This window comes from Callithrix jacchus, chromosome 4 (assembly GCF_049354715.1).
Source record: "Callithrix jacchus isolate 240 chromosome 4, calJac240_pri, whole genome shotgun sequence".
Taxonomy (NCBI): domain Eukaryota; kingdom Metazoa; phylum Chordata; class Mammalia; order Primates; family Cebidae; genus Callithrix; species Callithrix jacchus.
The window spans coordinates 56,255,744-56,280,422 of NC_133505.1; the positions used below are offsets into that span (position 1 = coordinate 56,255,744).

Genomic DNA, 24,679 nt, shown 5'->3' on the forward strand with positions numbered 1-24,679 from the left:
CTGTTTACAATAGGCAAGAGGTAGAAGCAGCAGACGTGTATGGAATGTTTTATATACACATATATATATCTGTCCGAATATAAATATGGAATATTATTCACCCTTAAAAGGAAAACCTGTCATGTGCTACAACATAGATGAAACTTGAGAAAATTATCCTAAGTAAATTGAGCCAATCACAAAACACAGACACTGCGTAATATCACTTATATGAGGTCTAGAAAGTAGTCAGATTCATAGAATGGCGGTTACCAGAGAAGGAGGGGGGGGAAGGAATTGTTTAATGGATATATAGTTCCAGCACTAAAAGATGAAAAATTTGTGGAGATCTCTTTCATTACAATGTAAATATGCTTAACACGACTGAACTATACACTTAAACGTGGTTAAGATAATACATTTTATAATATTTGCTTTTTACCATAATAAAATAAAATCCAGGGTAGTGCCGCATGCACAGGACAGCCTAAAGGATGGTGAGTCCCCTCTTCTAATGGCCGTAAAGGCCTCTGGCTGAGGTGCCACGAACATTCCTGTCCACTGAACAGGCAAGGTGAAGGCTGTTGCATTTAGGGCCAACATCTATCTGTGAGCCTTCTTCAGCTGGTCCCAAGAGCTGCCTCTCTTTTGCATTTTTTATATGACACAACTATTAAAGCACAGCTTTAGCCTTTCATCTTCTATCCTGATTTTCTGCCATTCATTGAAAACGTCCAATTCTCCCATCAGCCGTGAGTCACTTCCTCCTGGTACAAAAATGTGTTCACATTATCCCCAGATCTTTCCATCATAATTTTTCAGATCATATATAACTTTCTAAAGTCTCGAAATATAGAACCTGAACTTAACCATGTAACCTATGTTTAAGGCAACCTGACAGTACTTGAGCCAACTTAACTCTTTCAGGCCTTTCACCAGCCTGCAATATTCCTTATACTGACACTCTAGAAACATTAAGCAGAGGGAAAGTGTGTGCATGAAATAAGACACCACAGGTTTCAATTCTAGTTCCACCATTTGCCTGATGTGCGGCCTTGGATTCCCCAAATTGATTTAAGAACTTCCTGGTTGGTCCTTTGGATTCAGCTTTTATCCCCTACAGTGTAATTCTCAACACAATTGCCTGAGTGATGTCATAACATTGATCCACATTTTTCCTAATGTTTGTGTTTCTGAAGTTGTGTTTAAAGAGATTCTTCTGTACCCCCCAGCCCGCAAAGATATTTCCCTAGATTGAGGTATTTATTCCATCTGCAAACGTGGCTTTCAACGGGAGGGATGTTTAGCAGGGTCTGGAGACATTTTGATTGCAAAAACTTGGGTCACGGATGGGGTACTGTGCAGGGTAGAACAAGAATGTGCATTGTTAAGTAAAAAAAAAACAAGGAGCAGAGTTGTTGTATATAGTATAGAATATTTTCATAAGAAAGAATAAAACTAGAGTAAACACATATGTATTCGTTTATTAAAAATATATGCACAGGAAGAATAAAACAGAAAGTGGTAAATGTGGTTACCATTAGGAGCAGGGCAAGGTGGGGGAGAGGCATAGGTTGTACTGAGCATAGGTTGTACATGTGTGTTAGTTTCCTATAGCACTATAAAAAACTGCCAAAATTGCCACAAATTTAGTGGCTTAAAGCAACACAAATCTATAAAATTACAGTTTTGGAGTTCAAAAGTTTAAAATGGGTCTCCCTGGGCTAAAATCCAAGTGTCAGGGGGGCTGTGTCAGTGGGGCTGTGTTCCTCTCTGGAGCTTCTAGGGCAGAATACACTTGCTTGCCTTGTCTGGCTTCCAGAGGCAGCCCACATGCCTTGGCACTGCTCTGCCGTCTTCAAAGCCGGTAAGGATGCACTGAGTCCTTCTCATGCTGAGTCATTTTGAGCTCCTTTTCTGTATTCAATCTTCCTCTATCTCATTATTCTGAGTACCTTTTCTATTTTTCTTTTTTTTTTCTTTTTTCTTGAGATAGAGACTTACTCTGTTGCCCTGACTGGAGTGTAGTGGTGCCCTCTTGGCTCGCTGCAACCTCCACTTCCCGGGTTCAAACACTTCTCCTGCCTCAGCCTCCCTAGTAGCTGGGACTACAGGCGTGCGCCACCACACCCAGCTAATTTTTGTGTTTTTAGTAGAGATAGGGTTTCATCATATTGGCCAGGCTGGTCTTGAACCCTTGACCTTGTGATCTGCACTCCTCAGCCTCTCAAAGTGCTGGGATTATAGATGTGAGCCACCGCGCCCAGCCTCTACCTTTAAAGATTCTTATAATGACACTGGGCCCACCCAGATAATAAAAGATGACTTCTGCATGTCAAAATCCTTATTCACATCTACAAACTCTTTTTTCCAGGTAAGGTAATATATTCACAGATTCTGGGGAGTAAGACATGGACATCTTGGGGGCAGGGGCAAGGTTTGGTCACTTTTCTTCCTTCTACAGCATGGAAATGGTAATACAATGTTTTTACTTTTTAGCCATGTAAAATGAACACAACAAGAAGAAACTAAACATGAAAATTATATATTTCAAGAACATTTTATATGATTCTAAGGACTTAGGCCTCAATACAACTTATGAGGCAGTGCTGTTACATGCAGGAAACCAAAGGCCTTTGCTGTTTCATAACTTGTTCAAATAGTAAACCAGTTGGTAGCAGAGTTATGATTCAAACCCAGTTTGTTTTAACTCAGGAATATTTCCCAAGGTCAGTCAGCACTAGCATTTAAACACCTAACTGGTTTTTTTCCCATTACTCCATGGCTGACAACAGTCAGCTGTAATGGCCACCCAAGTGAAGTCTTTCCTTCACTTTGATCTGTTGTGTATATTAATAATAGTAAAATCTCCTGTATTGACAAACTGTTATGAAATGTCCTTTTCAAGTTCTTTTAGAAGCTCATTGCAGCTGGGAAAAATTAATGAGTTACAATGTAAAACTTCCCATAGCTATGATCCAGTACCCAGGGGTCAGGGCTAGCTTTACAGAGGATCAGCTCTGGTAACAGGTAGAAAGCTAGAGTCACTGAACATAGATGCTGGTGGTGGGCAGCAGTGAGGGTGGGAGTCTGTGGAAGTTCTCTTCCGTTTGCTTCTATTTTCTCAGAGAAACAGAAAGAAAGATCATTGGCTGAGAATAAGAATGGGGGAGGAAGTGTGGGATTTGAGAGGAGAAGAGAATGTGTGGAATAGTCCTTTTGGAAAGTGGGGTGTCTTATGACTGCTGGGCAGTGTAAAGAGGCTGCTTGATTTAGTGGTCACGAGTTGAAATAGATTATAGGCAGAGAAGGTGCTGATTTGGATTTAACCGTTTGTGATTTGCCAAGGAAGTGGGAGCAAATAAGAGAGGGATAAGGACATAAAGGGTTCATGGAGTGGTTGACCACAGAGTTTCAGCTGCATAAAGAGGGGAGTGAAACCATCAAGGGGCTGAGGAACAGTGAACAGGAAAGGGATTTAATAAATAAATGAATTGTGGTTGTTAGTGGGGTGGAAAGTCAGTTGGCATAAGGCATTAGAGGGAATGAGCTGCTGTTAGGAGGCAGCTGGCAGAGAGTGGGATGTGCACACTTGATATTGTGGAGGGTGTGCAGCTCTGCAAAGGATGGTGATGATGAGGTCTCAGAGTCTGACCATGGGGTGGTCCAGGCGTTAGAAGTCTCAGTTACACGGATATTGAAATGATTAAGGATTAGCATCAAAATAGTATGAAGTGACAGTGACCCAAGAGTTCCCATGGAAAATAAGGAGGCAGGACTTGGGGGCAGCAGGTGACAGTTACATTAAAATTCAGAATTGAAGGAAAGAAAACAGCCCAAAATCAGCAATGGAAGTTTCGGGCAGGCGAGGAGGACACTTACTCCCTTCCAGAAGTAGGGGAAAATCAGCTACTAGAGTGAGCTGCAGGGAATGAAATGTTGGAGTTAGCCAAGTTTGTGGTTTGCCAGGGAAGTGGGAGCAAATCAGAGAGGGATAAGTGCAGAAGGGTGCAGGCAAAGGATTGACTATGGAGTTTCAGCTGCGTAAGGAAGGGAGTGAAACCACCAAGAAGGGAAGGAGCAGTGGACAGCAGCGGGATTTAAGAATCAGTGAATCATTGGTGTCAGTGGGGTGGAAAGACTCCTGAGGACCTGATTTCTGTTTGAACAACAAGGAAGTGCGAGAATATTCAGAGAACAGATGGCAATAAAGGGGATTTGTCCTCTATGATTTGCTAGGAATCCAACTAGCACAGTGGAAGGATCTCGGAATTAGGGGAAAGGTGGAAGAGATGGACAGAATGAGGATGAGCAGACCCTTACAATGTGGAGATGAGGGGTGGCTTTGCAGTTTGCGGCTTTTGAGGGGGTTTCATAAACAGGAATAAAGTGAATAATGTGGATCCAAAGGAGAGAGTGAGGTGATGCTCTGACTAGAGGGAGCCAGAGAGGGTGAGTTTCTGGAGCCCCGTCTTTACACTGATGCTGAGGGTAGGTAGGGTAGAAAGTCAACAGGAGGTATGTTCTTAGACCAAATATACTAGTTCTCTCTTCCTCTGCTGGGCAGTGGGGCTTACCCAGGGATGTCTGTTTCCATTGACCCCATTATTGATGTCTTGGGACATCTCTGGAGCAGCAGTTTGGTTGCACCTGTCTTTAATGAGAATGATGAGGATTGAAGGCATCATCTCGTTTCCACAACAGAAACGCATGAAATGCAAATAGCAAAACTCCAGGAAACAGTTGAGTTCCCTTAGAAAGGGCAAACCAAACTGATGGCATCTACAGAAAAAGACAAATACTTGCATTACTGTCATAGGAAGCATTCAGAGGCACTGAGGACAATAGAATCGTGAGTTCTTTCAATAAAGTGATGTTCCTTACACATCTACCATGTGCCTAACACTGTTCAGAGTGCCACAGGACATGCGACAAGGTGGTGAACACAGCCTATGGTGGAGGCTGTTGAAATCTATCTTCTATTGATCCAGAATTTGATTTTCATAAAGCATCAGCAAATCAAAAGCCCAAAATGAAACCAAAAACACAGAGATTGATTTGTTTCTTTGTATTGTTTTCTTATAGGCATTTTGGATTTTTAAATTTATTACTTTTTAAATGCAGATTGCATGCTGCAGCCAGAAATGCCAGCATCCCATAATGGAAGTTTTCTTTGCATTCTTAAGAGGACTGTATTGAGAATTGAGTATCTATGTTTTATATTTTATTTTATTGATTATTGGAAATAGCAGAGAAGTGATAGATCAAGGATTTAAGTTCGCTGATGCTAAAGCCCATATGACCATGTGATTTTACCTTTTGTGTGATCCTTTTATTTCCATCTAGGTCTTGTCCTGTCCCACCATCTCTCTTGGTACCAGTTATACTTCTGAATCACTATCACTGATAGAGACTCATGTGGATGGCTCATCCAGAAACGACTGTCCTATTTTAAGAACAAATTAAAAGTTGCCTCAGTTGGTGGTGTCTAACTCTTCAACTTAGAAGAGAGAAAATATTAATAGGAATCAACTCTGCTTGTTTAACAGGTCAAGCTGGTCTCTGGTGTCCATGGGGACACTTCAGGAGAAGCCGATTAACACTGAGATGTGTGGAAACAGGATCAATAATTTTCAGTAACTGAGGAAGATTACCAGAAGCCAAGGTGGCCTTTAACAGAGACTGTGCCGCTCTGAGCCCAGGACTGTTGAGCACTTGGCAGGCAATGAAGAAAGTCTAATTGTGGCTGATGATGAGTCATTTTACACTATTGTCACACCTCCTTTCTCCATGTTCCATTTTAGGAACAGTATAACTTTCCCAGCCAGAAATTGTCTAATTTAAACCCTGACTCTTACCTGTGTGAATCAAAATGACTCAGAAAGTGCAAATAAAATAACCCTGAGGAGTCAGTGGTTGTTTCATTTTTCTCATAGCTTCTCTTCCCAGAATTGAGGCCTGTATCTTCCAGGTGTATGGAGGAGACATGGGCTAGAGGACTGAATCTGGGTGTCAGGGAAAGAAGTGTCCCAGGACTATAAGTTAGAGCATTTTTTCCTGATATAAGGATATAGGGTACGTTATTTTAAGATTTATGGCCAAAGTCTTAGCTATATGAAAAATAGTGATTTTTTTTTAAAAGGAGAGAGAACTGCTGTTTTTTAAATACAATTAAAACATGGATAAACAAAGAAAGAGGGTGCATATATGTGTTTGCCTAAATATATATAAACGTGCATACACACATATATACATATACATTTTAGTTCTGTATGTTCAGCTTCTCTCCCCCATTCATTCTTATACCTTTTAAGAAATAATCACAGCATAGATTCTAAAAAGAAGACTTAATTCACAGAAACATGGCACATTGGCCTATGAAATGGGGAACAATTAGCACTGAGTATTTAGACAACTCACTAGGCATCATTTAATGCAGCATCCAACAAATATTGATTTGCAATAATGTTTGAATTTCCTAGAATATGAAAATAATGTATATTTCTTATTTTTGCATACTACTTTCCAGTTTTAAAGGTTTTTAAATATGTATTATCTCATTTGACCTCCCCAAACACTTTGTGTGCTAGCCAGAATATGAATTTTTATTTCCAGTTTCTAGGTAAGGTATTGGAAATACACACATCTTAAGTGCTGCACCCAGTAGCAAATGATCCTACAAATCATGTATGTTGACTCCAGATTTAATGATGGACAGAATATACAACACATGAGGCCAGGCACCGTGGCTAATGCCTGTAATCACAGAACTTTGGGAGGCCGAGGCGGGCAGATCACCTGTGGTCAGGAGTTCAAGACCAGCCTGGCCAACATGATGAAACCCCATACCTACTAAAAAACACAAAAAATTAGCTGGGAATGGTGGTGGGCACCTGTAATCTCAGCTACTTGGGAGGCTGAGGTAGGAGAATCACTCAAACTGAAGAAGGCAGAAGTTGCATTGAGCTGGGATCATGCCACCGCACTCCAGCCTGGGTGACAAGTGAAAATCTCCATCTTAAAAAAAAAAAGGAAATACATAACAAATGATTCAAAAATTTCCACCATAGTATTAAGATCTCTGAAACGGTGAGAATGTAAAGGAAATAAATGGCTTCAATTTTCCAAAAAAGTTACATATGTGAAACATAATTTTGCTTGATTAATTAGGTATTACCATACTTAAAAATATGTTGAAAGTTTTAAATGCGCAGATTACTTTTCTTTGTTTTTTTTTTTTTAGATTGGTGGTTTGCTGTTTTGTAAGGGGTCTCTTTCTTATTAATAACCCATTTTCATGTTGAATTGTGGCATGGGTTACCAACATAGTGTAACACTTCTTTTTAATAATTGAATCATATATGCTCTTTATAGAAAATTTGGGAAATACACAAATATGTTGGTTTGAAAAATAAAAATTACTCACCATCTAGAGGAAAACCTCTTTATATATTTTGTTACATTTTCTATTAATTGTCATTTTATTCTTATCCAGCATTAAAAATGCAGTTGAGGATGTACTGCATGTGTAGGTTGATAATGTTTCATACATAATTTGCATGCTGCATCATTTATGCAGCCACACCCTTATGAGTGGATATTTATGTTATTTCCATTTTTTGTTACCATAAATAGTACCCGGATGAGCATTGTGCAAGTTTATTATTATTTATAATTGAGTCCTAGAAGTGGTATGACTGGGTCAAATGATGAACACGTTTTCAGTGTATTGACATATTTTGCCAATTTTTTTCCAAGGAACTTACCACTAGCTGGTCAGAATGCCGCATCGTCCACTGTGGAATTGTGTGAGTGGAATTAGTGTTGACAGATGTATTACTGCTGTAAAAAATGTCCAGAAACTTAGGAGCTTCAATAAACACAAATGTATTATCTTACACTTTGGATGTCAGAAGTCCTAAAATCAAGGTGATAGCAGGGCTGCATTCCTTTTGGATGCTTTAGGGGAGAATTATTTCCTTGTTTTTTCCAGCATCTGGAAACTACTTGCTTTCCTTGGCTGTTGACCCTTCCTTCATCTACAAAGTCAGCAGTACAGCATCTTCAGATCTCTCTCTTGCTCTTTGATCTCTCCTTTCATCAGCACATTTTCTTCTCTCTCTGACCTGCCTGTCTCTATCTTTTCAAGAGCCTTGTGATTATATTAGTTTTACCTGGATAATTCAGGATACTCTTCCCATCTCAGTATCCCTAATCTAATGACATCTACAAAGTCTATTTTGCTGTGTAAGGTAATATATTCACAGGATCTGGGTATTAGAATATGGACATATTTGGGAAGCTATTTTTCGGCTGACCACAATAGATAAAAAACATAATCTCAGTTTGTATCCTATCCTCATAACTTGCTAGTTTAGAAAAGTTTTCATAAAAAAATTTTTTTTATGGTTGAAGCAATAAAGCAGATGGAAATGCATTTATTGACCAGGTCCTGAGGAAACCGAGGCCCAGTGAGGTCATGAAACTTCTCCAAAGTCAAGTGGCTGAGAGGTGACAGGTCTGACTTTCAAGTTCATATTCTTTTTTTGTTGTTTATTTATTTTTGGTTATATTATCTTCTATTTAAAAACTAATGCTATCAGTACCTACAAGGTATAAAAAGTCTCTGACTTTAGAAAGCCAGTTTCTAATTCTATAATGTCATCAGTATTATAGAAATAGCTGTATTCATGTCAGTAATGTTGTGGGAGGGAGTCCAGGCATGCTGCTTCCCTGCAAGCCTTCAGTGACACCATAAGTGACAACACTGCTAGACTCAATATCCGTATTTCAGCACATTTATCTTTATAAATGATATCGCTTTCAGGGTTTGCTTACATTTAAACTTCTAGAAGAAATCTGTATTAGATTTTGAAATCAGATTTTAAAAACACATGGGCTTCACGTGTCAGGAACAGCAGTGTTTTATAAGCAATTTTCATGCCATTAACTACTTCTGGGAAAGTGTGAGTCCATGTCTGTATGCACTCTATGGAGCATCCTTTTAGAAAACCTTACAGAAATTTTAATAACGGCAGTCAACCTACTCCTATCACCTCAGAGCATCAAAGACAAAAATTAATAGTTGGCTATGACTTTAAGCAAGATGTTTCAGAGAAAATACGTGAATAAAGATCACTAGCCATTTGAACCAGGTGAAATGATTAGGTTTTATATCTGACTCCGTAGATCTGTGAATTGGGCAATTCTTGATAAAACTAATTCATCCTGTTTATATTAACCTCATTATTCCATGCTCTGTGAGCTCTTCCGCATATAATTTGCAGTTCCATCAGTTCACCTGTAATGACTGCTTATTCACTGAACTCCGGCCTGACTCTCACCTCTGCACCTAACTCCAGACCTCAGTGGTGGTGACAAGTAAGAGATATGCTGGCCCACAGGCCACAGTGCTTATGCTCTTTCAGTGTAGGAGACCAGTGGCTGAACAATGCTCTCCATAGCTTTCAAGTAGGTCTCCTATTTTCATGAATTAAAAAAAAAAATCAATGAATCGGAAAGGAGACACTAGCCATTATGTTGAGGATAACCATGTTCATTAAGTTGTAGGACATTTTGGTCACTGCACATAAAGATACAAGCCATCCCAGCAACCTGGGTAAGAAGAAAAGAAATGAAGAATGATCAATTGAGAAACATAGCTAACAGGTTATATTACAGGATCTTGACAGTGAAGAAGGTAGTAAATTCAATATTTTAAAATTTATTTTTAATTTTTTTCTTCATGAATGACTGTGCTACTCCACAAAGGATTTGAGACTCCTTGAAGGAAGAAGATAACAACAACAAATTAAGACTAGAACAAATATTGGTAAAACAGTGAGGTCAGACAGAGGGAAATTGGAAAACTGAGGAATCTATGTCCTTCACCATCCTGTAGTTTTGGGAAGCAAATCCACTTTGGAGAGAAGAAAAGTGTTCTGTGGTTCTTGCTACAAGGACTCTGGCAACATGTTTAATGGGAGTGCAGTGCTGTGTGGAAGAGAGTACAGGTAATTCACTTTACCCTCCCTAGTAAGCCAATTTAGTCTTTACTCCTTAAATAAATATAGCTTTTTGAAGTCTTCTTGCTTATTATCCTTTTTACTTCTAATATTGAACTTTTTGATTACTGCAAGTGATTTTTTTTTTTAGTGTCCAATTAAAAGTTTAGGCTACTAGGGACTTTTAGAGCACAGTTCTTCTAAATCAGTCAACTGGTGGACAATATTCACACATTCTTAGTCTTTGCGAAACAAGTACTGAACGTGCAAATATAAAGCAAAGTGCCAGTTTCTATAATGGCTTGTTTTCTATCTGATTTCTACATGTATTGAACCCAAATAACCTGAATGGCTCATTTTTTTTTTCTCCTAAAAGTAGCTTCTGTTTTATTTTCTTTTTAAAAAAGAAAAAGAAAATAAATCCCTTTTGACTATCCACCAATTGTCCTGGAAATTAAGAAAAACATGTTTTATCTATTTGTGAATCTTAGTTGTTAATTTGATAATGTTGTTTTTACAAAGTAAATCCCATTATTATATTCCTGTGGTAGAAAGTACTGGGTTTTGTGGGTAAACACTAAAATACAGAAATTCTACCATTGTGAATAAAAAATTAAGTTGTGTCTTAAAAAAGTCTCATTGGAAAGTCAAATTACACTGTTACTCATCAAGCTATAGTGTCTATTTTTTTGTTATTTAGAAATACTAATAGAGTAAGACCTCATTTTTCTAAAGTAGTAAAAAGTATGTTTTAAAAGTTTTTAACCATTTTATTGACAATAATATCTAAAATAACCTAAGGTCCTTTCACATAGTACTTACTTATTTTTTATTTTTATTTTTGAAACAGAGTTTCGCTCTTGTTGCCCAGGCTGGAGAGCAATGGTGCAATCTTGGCTCACTGCAAACCCTGCCTCCCTGGTTCAAACCTTTCTCCTGCCTCAGCCTCCCAGATTATCTGGGATTATAGGCATGTGCCACCATGCCAGGCTAATTTTGTATTTTTAGTATAGAGATGGGGTTTCTCCATGTTGGTCAGTCTGGTCTTGAACTCCTGACCTCAAGTGGTCTGCCTTGCCCTGGCCTCCTGAAGTGCCGTGATTACAGGTGTGAGCCACTGCGCCTGGCCTATTTATTTTAAAATATATATATTGTTAACACATGTGTAGGTCTCTATATTATTGAGGCCTATACTTTTATGCAATATTTATTTCTTATATGTAGCTCTGTATTCATCACACTTGAAATTTTAATTGTTGTGTAAGATAAATCCAGCTGACACATTTTTCTTTGCTTGAGTGTTATACTGACATTGGCAAGAACGTACTTTGAATAATTTCAGTTCTTTGAAAATTATTGAAACTAGCTTTAGGGACCAGCATATGATAAATTTTGATAAATGTTCCATGTGCACATAAAAATATGTATATTCTGTAGTTGTAGAGTATTTAGGTCACGTCGATTTTTCTTCCTGTTCAAATCTTCTGTATTAGTACAATCTGGTAGAAATATAATGCTAACTACATATGTAATTCTTATTTTAAAAATTTCTAGTAACCTGCATTACAAAATAAAAAATAGGTAAAATTAACTTGTCATAAAATTATACATGTTAAATAAAATTTAACACATAAATTATATGTGTTAAATAAAATTATATCTTATTTAGCACAGTGCATCCAATACATTTTCACTTCAAAGTGTGATTAGTATAAAATCATTAATAAAAATTTTTTTTCATATTTAGCCTTCAATATCTGATACATAATTTATATTTACAGCACATCTCAATGATGGTACTAAGTTTTTTTTTTTGAGACGCAATTTTGCTCTTGTTGCCCAGGCTGTAATGCAATGGCAGATGCTAAATTTTGACCTGTGTTGAGATCCCATAAAATTTCCTGTTGAAAAAGAAGATTCACAGCTCACATATCCAGGTTGTTCCAACCAGTCCTAAATGTTTTAGTACCCGAATCATGTGGCAAAAAAGTCATTTTAAAAAATTTACATCTACATTGAGAAAATTAATATATTTGTTTTAGAAAACTTGATTTGACTTTGAAGGGAAAGCATATAATTTTCAAAAGTTAAGAAAAGTTAAGTAAATTTACTAAATTTTTTTATGTTGTATCATAAAATAGAATTTATTGTAATAGAATCCTGTAACATATATGATGAGTTACCCTTCCACAAAGTAGAAATAAAGTCTGGTCAAAGAACTTATGCTTTAAATAATTAAACTCAAAACGGAAGGACAAGACAGGGTGTTCTTGTTCTAAAGGGTATTCATAAAATAAAAATAAGTACAAAAATAACTCATAATAGTAGCTACACAAGCTACCATACACAAATTAATATCAATTTCAAAGGGATATTTTGAAAATTGAAAAGCAATTTTAAATTTATCAGTATCAAGAAAGCCTTATTCAAATTTCCTGTAGTGTTTGCTACCAATTTACATATTTTCAATTCCAACTAAAATCTTCTATATATTGATTCATATTATGAAAATGTATGAAAGTCATGATTATTGATTTGTAGTATAAAAAAATTCAGTGCCAATATAAATTCACATACTTGTCTAGGTAGATTACAATAGCTTTTTCTTTCCTTGGAACTTGAAAACGTAACTCCTTCATATTCAGTGTAATACCAGTGAGGAAACACAACTCAAACTACTGTTACTTTTTTCCTTTTATTATTGAATATTTGATAGAATTCCTTTAGTTCCTAAAATTTCGAGAATTGGATTCAACATTGCAATAAGTATTTGTAAAACTCTCCCACAACTCAACCAACAACAACTGGCAAAGAACACAAGACAATCACCTTCACTGTCTTTTATTTCTTTTAATTGTTCCACAAACTGATGATGATTCATAACATTTGCATTTACATACTGAAGAATTTTACAGTATGCCAGACACTCTTTGTAGAGACTGTTTCAGAAAGATGAGCACAAATATTTTCAATATGCATCACATATTGAAATGAAGTAAGAGGAAAACTTGAGTCTGTGGTTAAAAATTCTAGTAAATCTAGAGTTTTAATTTAAAATAAAGCACCATCTGTTGTGACATAAACTATTTTTTTTGTGTGTTTAGTTGAAATTCTTCTTTGACAGATGTAAAAGACTAAAGAATATCCATGCCAAAAGTTCAAATTTTTAGGTTGGAAATTTACACTTTTTTTTTTTTTTTTTTGGTAAATTGGAACATCCAAGACATTGTATGCCTTGAATATTAATTGGGCAGGGTCAGCTACTATATGGTATGACTCAAGTGAAGCTAAAGAAAAGTACTTGCAATTTTCCAAACTTTCAGTTAATTAATCTTTGATGTTTTGACAAAGGTTTTTTATGTTATGATCAATGGTTTAATGGCTCAACCAAGGATATTTACAAGATTATGGAATGTAAAATACCTCCTTTTTTACTTTCCTCTGAACTTTCTAATAAAAATTCTATTTCTAAAATTAGAATTTACTTTCTCATATCCCTATCTAAAAATGGTTTTCTATTTCTGCAAAATCCAAGCTGTTTTATAGATGGACTAAGTTATACTTTATAATTAAAAAATGAATCAATTTTATTATATGTTTAACCCTTCAATGATCTTATAGACCTTCTTTTATCATTTTCTTAGAGATTAAAATATTTATCTTTGACTTATTACAGTTCACCATGAGATTAAGATATTCATCCTTGACTTATTATAGTTCACTGTTAGTCACTATTTCTGCCACTTCCCGAACAGTGTTAGCACCTTTAGGATACTTTAAATTTACCTCCTTTTTTTGGTTGCCATTTTTGACATATTTTAATATACTATATATTTTGTTTTGTTATTTTTATTTTTTTATAGTAGTTGTTAACATTTAACAAACCTCCCTCCATGTGGCTTCACAGCACCAGGACACAAGCCCCACTCCAACACCCTGTAATCCTTTCCTCATCTCCTCTTCTGAAGAATGTGGCCTTCACAATGACAGGTTGCTTTGGGAGCTTTCCCTTTCCCAGAATTTGTATTAGTCTGATCATACCACATCAATGGTGGGAGAGCCCCAGTCTTGTTTTTAGTAGCATTCCGCTGTGTCTGCTCACTGACCAAAGTCCACAATTTAGCGGGATTGGCAGTTGAGCAGGAGCTCCGGTTCCTCTTAAAGTGGTAGTTCTCATAACAACTTTCCCTTAGTAGCCTGGGTGATATTTGTCAAAGCTGATCCTGTGGTGATACATAACACTGGAATTATTATTGCCTTCCGAGTGCTTCTGGTGCTTGCTGATGAGGCTGTGGCTGTGGCTCACATGACCCCAAAGTTTCTGGGTCTTTCTCACTCTGGATGGCATGTTAGCAACTGAGACACCATAAAGAGACACTGTATATTTTAAAGTCCACTAGTCATTTTTACTATTGTTTTATAAGACAAAATTTATTTAGCTTTAATCCCATATTTACCTTTTCTATTGCTCTTTATTCTTTTTTCAATGTCTGTGCTCTTCTCTTTAATTATATTCCTTCTTAAAGAATGCCTTTCTGTATTTATATTTATGCAATTCTGTTGGCAAGAAATCATTACTGTTATTATTTTTAAAAGCTCTTTGTTTTCACTTATAAGTAAATTTTTATTTGGAATAGAATTTTAGATTATCTAGTATTTTATTTCATCACTTTGAAGACAAAACTTTACTTCCCAGCTTTCATGACTTCTGTTGAGACAGCACTGTCATTATCGCTTTCTTGCTGCTTTGAAAGTAAGGTGACTTTTTTTCCTCTATCTGCTTTAAAGATTTTCTCCTTGTCTTTGTTTTTCCTATGATATGCCTGGAAATTGATTGCTTTGACATTATTGGCGTTCATAATGATTCTTGAATTTGTGGTTTGATATATTTCATTATTTTTGAAAACGTTGGTCATTATATCTTCAAATGTTGTTTTTGCCTCTTTTCTCTCTTGTCCTTTTCTGGGACCCTACATGTATGTGTTAAGCTTAGACCTGGATAGTTTTTTTTTTTTTTGGTGGTGGGGAGGAAGGCAGGAAGGAAGGGAATAAGGACGGTAGGGAGGAAGGAAGGGATGAAGGAAGGAAGGAAGGGAGGAAGTGGGGACGGAGGGAGGGAGGGAGGGAGGGAAGGGAAGAAAGGAAATCAAGCAATGAAAGAGACATTGCCGACCTGGATCTAGAGGTTTACAAGTTGATTTCTTTTTTTTTTGAGAGAAGGAAAGAAAAAAAAAATAAGTAAAGGAGAGAAAGAAAGAGGAAGAGAAAGAGGGAGAGTAAATGGAAATATTGCTTTATTTTGAAAAAAATTGGGTATTAATAATGGCCAATCAATGTTTCATTTAAATTAATGGGTGGGTGTGATGTGGTATTGACAAGAATGTATATTTTGTGTATCTGAAGTGGAGAGCTCTATAAATATTTATTAAGTTTACTTGTTCTGGATCTGAGTTTGAGTCCTTGATATCCTTATTAATTTTCTGTCTCATTGAGTCTAAATCTCCTATCTGGGTGTTAGGATCGTTAGCTCTTGTTGTTGCATTGATCCTTTTACCACTATATCTTTGTTGCTTTAAAATCTATTTTATCCGATACAAGAATTGCAACTCCTGCTTTTTATTTATTTATTATTTATTTTTGCTCTCCATTTGGTTGGTAAATCTTTCTCCATCCCTTTGTTTTGAGTCTTTGTGTATCCTTGCATGTGAAACAGGTCTGGATGTAACATGCTGTTGAGTTTTGGCTGTGTCTTTTGATTGGGAATTCAGTCAATTTAAATTTAGGGTTGCTGCCATTTGATGTTGACTGGCTGTTTTATCCATTCGTTGGTGTAAATTCTTCTTTATGTTGGTGCTCTTTACTTTTTGGTGTATTTTTAGAAAGGCTAATACTGGTTGTTTCTTTCTGTGTGTAATGCTTCTTTCAGAAGCTCTTGTAAAGCAGGCCTGGTGGTAATAAAATCTCTGAGTTCTTGCTTGTTCATAAAAGATTTTATTTTTCCTTCAGTTGTGAAGCTTAGTTTGGCTGGATATGAAATTCTGGGCTGAAGGTTCTGTTCTTTGAGAATGTTGAATATTGGCCCCCACTCTCTTCTGGCCTGTAGAGTTTCTGCCGAGAGATCTGCTGTAAGTCTGATAGGCTTGCCTTTGTGGGTAATCTGACCTTTCTCTCTGGCTGCCCTTAGTATCCTCTCCTTCGTTTCAACCCTGGTGAGTCTAACGATTATGTGCCTTGGGGTTGCTCTTCTTGAGGAATATCTTTGTGGTGTTCTCGATATTACCTGGGGTTGAATGTTGACCTGCTTTGCTAGTTTAGGAAAATTTTCCTGAATAATATCCTGAAGGGTATTTTCCAGCTTGGATTCATTCTCTCCGTCGCATTCAGGTACACCTATCAAACGTAAATTTGGTCTTTTCACATAGTCCCACATTTCTTGGAGACTTTGCTCATTCCTTTTTATCCTTTTTTCTCTAATCTTTTCTTCACGTTTTATTTCATTAAGTTGGACTTTGACCTCTGATATCCCTTATTCTGCTTGAACAATTCGAGTGTTTAAACCTGTGCATACTTCTCGGAGTTCCTGTATTGTATTCTTCAGTTCCATTAATTCACTCATACTCCTCTCTAAGTTGTCTATTCTCAATAGGATTTCATCAAACCTTTTTTCAAAGTTCCTAGTTTCTTTACGTTGGGCTACAACATGTTCTTTTAACTCACTGAAGTTTGTTATTATCCATTCCTTGAAGAGTGATTCTGTCATCAGGAGGCGCTCATTCTCCATCAAGCCTTGTTCCATTGTTGATGTGGAACTGTGATCATCTTTAGAGGGAGAGGCGTTCTGACTTTGAGTATTCTCAGCTTTTTTACGCTGGTTTCTTCCTGTCATTGTAAATTTATCCTCTGTCGTCTTTGAAATTACCAACTTTCAGATTAGGTCTCTTGAGTGGACGTCCAGGTTGTTAGCTCCCAGGGCCAGAGCAGCGGCGTTAAAACTGATGGTGCTTTTCTGCCCAGGATTCTCCTGTCTGGCTTCCTTCTTGTTTCCGTAGTAGGCGACTCTGCCTTCCCGGGGCTCCAAACCTCAGTCAGAAGGGGAACCGGTCCTGTTTACTCTGCGCCGAGCGCTGCCGCGTCCAGGTGCCGGCGGAACCGCTGCGCCGACCACGAGAGTCGTGCTGGCGACTCGTGTGTTTCCACCACTGGGGGATCTTCTGCTCCGTGAGCGACCAGACTTTGTCTGAAAGTGTGGCGTCCTCTAGTTCTCCGCGCCTTCCCTGAGAGCTGCAATCCCGGGATGTTAGCGATCGGCCATCTTGGATCGTTCTCCTGGATAGTTTTTATGTACTGAAATTATAGGTAATTTTCTCTTTGGCTGTGTCTAATTTGCTCTTTAACTTATTCACTGCATTTAAATTTTTTTAGTTACTATATTTTTCAGTCTTAGAATTTCCATTTCCATTTTATACTTCTTATTCTTAACTCTAGTTGTCTGGTGAAATTCTTTATCCTGTTGTTAAATTTTGAACATATAAATTATAGTTTATTTTAAATGTCCTGTTTATTAACTTCAATACTTGCATCCCCATGAGTCTATTTTTATCATCTGTTCTATGTCTTTTTCTCTTCTCTTGATACATATGCCTGGTAAGTTTTGACTGAATATCAGACATCATGTATGAAATAATGTACAGGTACTAGATGATTATATTCCTCCAGAGAAGACCAGATCACCTTAATTTAACCAGGGCTTAATAGGTTTCTAATTTTGACTTCTGTCTGTTTAAAGAGCTGATCAATTACCACTTCACTTTAATTTCTAGGGTACAGTTCTTCAAGAGGTCTTAGGTAGCTTGTCAGTATCCTTCCAAATAAGCAGACACTTAACTCTATGTGTTCTCTGCCCAGCACAGTGAGATTGTGAATAGCCTTGCTAAGATGTTTAGCCTCTTAGCAGGTACTTATTGTTGACCCTAGGTACCAAGTTCACTTTTCCAACCTTCCTTTCTGGACAAGATCTTGAACTTTTGAGTCCTAACTTTTTTGGAAACCCTAAAGTCCAAGTATGTCTTTATAGCTGCTGAGACTGCAAAAAATTCTACTCAAATTTTCTCTAACTCTCCAGTTTTTGCTCAGTTTCTAAGCACTTCTGCCCACATTACTTATGAATTAGCAAATGCATTGAAGGCAAAAGCACTAAAAAATATCAGAATCACTTCAGTGAATTTTCTTTCCATAATCTTAGACTCTCAAACCGATCTGCCTTGGTAGCATTTTGATAGCTTCATTCAAATTGTTTTTTCATATTTTACAAACTTTTAAAGTTATTTTCAGTGGGAGAATTGGTTCTTATTATAACTGAAAACAGAAGCCTTTCTAAGCCGTAGAAATGGGCATTTATTGTGGATTTATTCTTCCTGATTACATAAAACATGTATATTTGTTGTAGTAAACATGGAAGACCCAGAAATATTAAAGGAAATAGTACATCTTCTAGAGATAATTATTTTACTATTGATATATGCTATGGACTGAATGTTTGTATCCCCAAAATTCATACATGGAACACCAACCCACAATGTGATTGTATTTAGAGTTGAGCCTTTGGGAGGTAATTAGGTTATGAGGGGAGGGCCCTTTATGATGGGATTAGTGCCCTTATAAGAAGAGACACCAGAGAACTTGATGTCTCCGTCTCCCCAGAATGTTAGGATATGGTGAAAAGGCAGCCATCTGCCAGTCAGGAAGAGGGTCCTCATGGAACCTGACCATGGTGGCATATTGATCTCTGACTTCCAGCTGACTAAAACTATATATATGAAGTTGACTAAATATATATGTTGGTGTCTAAAACTATATATATATTTAAAATTAATTATATATAAATTACATAAATTTATTATATATACACATATAATACAACATAATATGCATCATAATACACTACATATTAATACATTATTATTATATTTTTTTGCTGCAAAAGATATAATTTTATTCTTTCTTATGACTGAGTAGTATTTTTTTTTTTTATTAGTAACTTTTTATTTTTTCCTTATTTTTTTATTGCATTTTAGGTTTTGGGGTACATGTGCAGAGCATGCAATACAGTTGCATAGGTACACACATGGCAGTGTGTTCTGTTTGCTTTCACCCCTTCACCCACATTTGGCATTTCTCCCTAGGCTATCCCTCCCCACCTCCCCCTCCCACTGGCCCTCCCCTTTTCCCCCCAATAGACCCCAGTGTTTAGTACTCCCCTTTCTGTGTCCATGTGTTCTCATTTTTCATCACCAGCCTATGAGTGAGAATATGCGGTGTTTCATTTTCTGTTCTTGTGTCAGTTTGCTGAGAATGATGTTCTCCAGATTCATCCATGTCCCTACAAATGACATGAACTCATCATTTCTGATTGCTGCATAATATTCCATGGTGTATATATGCCACATTTTCCCAATCCAGTCTGTCATCAATGGGCATTTGGGTTGATTCCAGGTCTTTGCTATTGTAAACAGTGCTGCAATGAACATTCGTGTGCATGTGTCCTTATAGTAGAATGATTTATAGTCCTTTGGGTATATACCCAGTAATGGGATTGCTGGGTCAAATGGAATTTCTATTTCTAAGGCCTTGAGGAATCGCCACACTGTCTTCCACAATGGTTGGACTAATTTACACTCCCACCAACAGTGTAAAAGTGTTCCTTTTTCTCCACATCCTCTCCAGCATCTGTTGTCTCCAGATTTTTTTACTGATCGCCATTCTAACTGGCGTGAGATGGTATCTCAATGTGGTTTTGATTTGCATCTCTCTGATGACCAGTGACGATGAGCATTTTTTCATATGATTGTTGGCCTCATATATGTCTTCTTTCGTAAAGTGTCGGTTCATATCCTTTGCCCACTTTTGAATGGGCTTGTTTGTTTTTTTCTTGTAAATCTGTTTGAGTTCTTTGTAAATTCTGGATATCAGCCCTTTGTCAGATGGGTAAACTGCAAAAATTTTTTCCCATTCTGTCGGTTGCCGATTCACTGTTTCTTTTGCCGTGCAGAAGCTGTGGAGTTTGATTAGGTCCCATTTGTCTATTTTGGCTTTTGTTGCCAATGCTTTTTGTGTTTTGTTCATGAAGTTCTTGCCTACTCCTATGTCCTGGATAGTTTTGCCTAGATTTCCTTCTAGGGTTTTTATCGTGCCAGGTCTTATGACTGAGTAGTATTTCATGGTATAAATGTATAGCACATTTTCTTGTTTTTAATTTTATTTTTATTTATTTATTTATTTAACTTCTGATGTACATGTGCAGATCTTGCAGGATTGTTACATAGGTATACACATTGCCATGGTGGTTTGCTGTTTCCATCCCCCATCACCTATATTCTAATACATATCAGCACTTATATAAATATGTAATATATAGTATTTATATACATAACTGTGTGTGTGTTTATATATATATGATATATACACCATATACTATCATCTTTATACTAACATGTTTATTTTTGTATATGTTCAAAAATTTCTAGAATAAAAAATGTGTATGTGCAAATATATATCTAAATTGTTTATATTTAGACATATATCCAAAATATCTGCATATCTATGTATATTCAGTCAGATCTATTGTATACATATTTTGTTTTTGACTAAGTGAAATCATATATATTCTGATTCATTTAAATTTAGCAGTAAAATAAAATATCAAACATTTTCTTATGTCATTAAATATTTTTCTACTACATATTTTAATGCTATACAACTAGATTTTTAACATATTATGATCTAAAGTAATGCTATGATGAACATACATATGCATAATATTTTGTACATTTTTGGTATGGTTTGGCTGTGTCCCTACCCAAATCTCATCTTGATTTCCAATGTGTTGTGGGAGGAACACAGTGGGAGGTAATTGAATCATGGGGGCAAGTTTTTCCTGTACTGTTCTTGTGATCCTGAATAAGTCTCATGAGATCTGATGAAATTAAAAAGGGGAGTTTTCCTGCAGAAGCCCTCTTCTCTTGTCTGCTGCCATGTGGGACCTGACTTTTACCTTCCACCATGATTGTGAGGCCTCCCCAGCCACGTGGAACTGTGAGTCCAATAAACCTCTTACTTTTGTAAATTGCCCAGTCGTGGGTATGTCTTTATCAGCAGCCTGAAAATGAACTAATGCAAATTTATATTGTTCCCTCATGATAGGTTCTTAGACATGGAGTTTACCAAGACAGGTAAACAATTTAGATCTATCTTTGCACATACACATTTTTTATTCTAGAAATTTTTGAACATATGTAAAAGTAAAAATGATAGTATAAAGAAACTCCAAGTACCTAGAATTGTTTACTAAGATAAACAGTTTAGATCTATATTTGCACTTACACATTTTTTATTCTAGAAATTTTTAAACATATGTAAAAGTAAAGATGATAGTATGAAGAACCTCCAAGTATCTAGAACCCATTGTCACCATTTCAGCAAATTTTTGAAATGGGGGTTTTACTGTGTTGCCCAGGCTGGTCTTGATCTTCTGGCCTAAAGCAATCGTCCCCTCCTGCCTCAGCCCCCCAAGTAGCCAGGATTACAGGCATTTGCCATCATGCCCGGCTAATTTTTGTATTTTTGTAGAGATGGAGTTTCACCTGTTGGTCAGGCTGGTCTTATACTCCTGACATCAGGTGATCCACTCGCCTCGACCTCCCAAAGTGCTGGGATTAGAGGCATAAGCCCCTGTGCCTGGCCTGCCTTTTCACAATCACCAATACACAGTAACCTTGAACTTCTAGAAGTCCAGTTTATACCTGTATTACAGAGGGCCTCGAACAGCTCTGGGGCTAAATTTACATTGCTATATCAGAAATTGAAAATCATAGCAGGACCTCAGGTATCTTGTTTTTCTTTGGGGGTCCCCAGAAAGGTTCAGAGAAGGGGGCATATAGAAATGGGACTTGGGCTCAAGGTCAAGTTATTGGAAATTAGAAAAATTAAGGCCCCATATATACAGGACAAGGGAAGACTTGTGCTCCTGGAAGAGTAGGGTCTCGTTCTTGACTGGGGATTAGTCAAGGGATATAAATTTCTTTTTGAAGATTGGCTCAGGGTTTATTGAAGAAGGCTACTGGGAAATGTCACTTTGAAAATTTCCAGACTCAGATTCCTTAGGACTTGGGAACTGTCCTGAAATGAAAGTGAGGTAAACTTCAGAGTGAAGGGCTGCCTTTTGAGGGCAAAAATTACTTAGAGCCTGAGTGATTTAAAACTGGCTGAATGCGCTACATCACCTGAGGGAACATTTGTTTCATGGAGGGAGAAGGACAGTGAGACTGTAACAAATGTGTCACTCATCAATGTCATAGACTGAAAGAGAGTGGAAGAGGAGCTGGAAATGGTAACAGTACTGGAGGAGATGAGTGTGGATGCAGACACTGGAAAAAGATGCTAAAGGACCCAAGGTAAAGAGCAGCATTGGTGGGGGAAGTGGAAGTGGCATCAGGGTTACCTGTGCTCATGGAACTTATAGCTGAGGACGTCGGGAGCGTGGGGGAAAAACACGGCTCAAACCACCCATCTCTTGGTTTACAGCCTAAATTCTTGATTTTTTCCAACAAACAGCTTAGCCTGAGAGAAAAAAATTTATTTTTGTTGTTACTTATTTTATTCCAGGTAACTTCAACTTATTTTCTTCCATGTAAAATAAACATAATAACCCTCTACAAACTGGAATCATCTTACAAATTAACAAAGAAATTGCACTGCTAAATTACTCTTTTTAGTAGCTTTTCTCCCAGGGCAAAATAATTACCCACAATCAGTGCTTTAAATATGTGAGTGTGTGAGTGTGTGTGTGTTTGTATGTGTGCTCGTTTGTGTTTGTTGAGATAGAGGAGTAAGCATAGGGAATAAGACAAATGTTCAAGCAAAAAGTAAGGCAACACAGGCTGAAATCCAGTGGAAAGTTGCAAAGGCTGGGAAAAACACCTCCAGCTGGGGAGGCTGAAAGGATTTCATGGAGGAGGTGGTTCTTAAATGAAACTTGAATGTTATATAAGATTATGACAAGAGTAATGGTAGAAAAACATTCCAGATGATTCTCACTTCCTACGGAAAACCTATGGGCCAATGAACTGAATATTTTATTGTTTCCTATTTATTGACATGTTTTTGTCCAGATTAAAAGTACATGTGGTAAAGCTTAGAAGGTGGAAAACAAATTTGAGGCCATATATAGCAAAAAATTTTCCATGCAAGGCTGGAAGCACTGCAGTGCAGCAGGAACTGAGGAGTTAGCCAAGTAATTTTTAGAAAAATTGCTCTTTTTCTTATTTCTCTGAATAATAATCTAAAATCTCCATCTTTTTTTCTTTTTAACTTAAAAATTAATGTAGAAGGTTAGAACATTTTGGGAAAAGAGAACAAAAAAAGAAAAGAAGAAGGCAGTCATAATTTGACCACCTGGAGTCAACCTTTTGCCATATTTTCTTTCACAAATATTAATTTACATTATTTGTTAAAGCATTTATAAAACTTTAAAGATTTAATTTGTATGTGTAATATTAAATCATAAGCATTTCTTCATGCTATTTTACAGTTTTTATAAATATCGATTAATGGCATCCAGTATTCCATGATATTGATGCACCATAATTTAATTAATCGTTTGGCTCCTGTTGGCTTTATGGGTTACCCCCTCTTTATGGGGGGGTAGTGAGTCTGCAAAACCGACGAAGAAAGATCTTTGTGGTTTAGAATGATAGATAGATACAAAGGAAATTTAATAGGGAAATATATATATATATATAAATTTCCTATGTATCTTACTGGTACTTTTTGTTCTTTTAAAACTAAAATATAAATAAATTTATTAAAGGAGCTATATAGAGCCTAGATGCTTAAGAACCCAGGTGCTTAATTAAATTGGATCCTCATGGAAACAATAGTTGTAATCAAACAGTGAATGCAATCTTAGGTTTTTAGAGTAGAAAGACCTTTTATAATGCCACAATAAAAGTAACAGTCCTGCTGCTAAACTTTGATAAGTTACTTTAGGAAAGAACAGTTATTTGAGAATGAAGAAGGAACAGGGAAAAGTCAATACTTTCCAAGGTGATTACCCACATATAAGATGATGAGCTTCAGATTTCGACCTTTAAATGTACATTGGTGATGAGAATGAGTAATATTACTTTCCAGGAATGCCTCCTCTATGACATCATGCTAATAGCTAGCTCAGGGTTCTAAGCATTTTAAATTAAAGAAGCTGCTGGACAACAAGTGTTAACTTTCATTTTCACATTTAATGAATCAGAAAAAAGCAATTGGAGTAAAACTTTTATTTAAAACTTTATTAATGAATTAGATAAATGCAGTTAGAGTAAAACTTTTATTGAAATCTAGTCAGGTCCTCAAAGTTCTCATTATGGTCATGAATTTCTAATATACCTATAATATGTAGATGACAGTGATAAAGCCTCAGAAATTGAGTGGAAACAAAGACCCTGGTGTGTGCTTAATATAAAAAGTTTAATTATAATTACTATTGCGCAAGGTGCATTTTTAGAATTCTTATTAGAAGCAAAGGTGAAGGAGTGACATGAACAAAGATAAGCAACCCATCATTTAAAAAGTATACAGTAGAATGAGGGCATAAGGGATTAAGTAAGATACAGTGACATACGTTTTACAATAGCTTGGTATAGAGA

General features: G+C 36.7%; 1 long non-coding RNA gene across 3 annotated transcripts; it reads right to left on the minus strand.

Moving 5' to 3' along the window:
- Positions 1-451: 451 nt before the first annotated feature.
- LOC118152871 (uncharacterized) lies at positions 452-24,154 on the minus strand. Of its 3 annotated transcripts, none has more exons than XR_004741823.3 (5): positions 24,096-24,154; positions 22,480-22,598; positions 5,296-5,425; positions 4,557-4,761; positions 452-746 (listed from the first exon to the last, which is right to left on the minus strand). It is a non-coding gene; the product is annotated as an uncharacterized LOC118152871 (long non-coding RNA). The 3 variants fall into 3 exon arrangements; XR_004741824.3 differs by lacking the exon at positions 452-746 and adding an exon at positions 7,746-7,821 and having other exon boundaries at positions 2,000-4,761; XR_004741822.3 differs by lacking the exon at positions 452-746 and having other exon boundaries at positions 2,000-4,761.
- Positions 24,155-24,679: the final 525 nt, after the last annotated feature.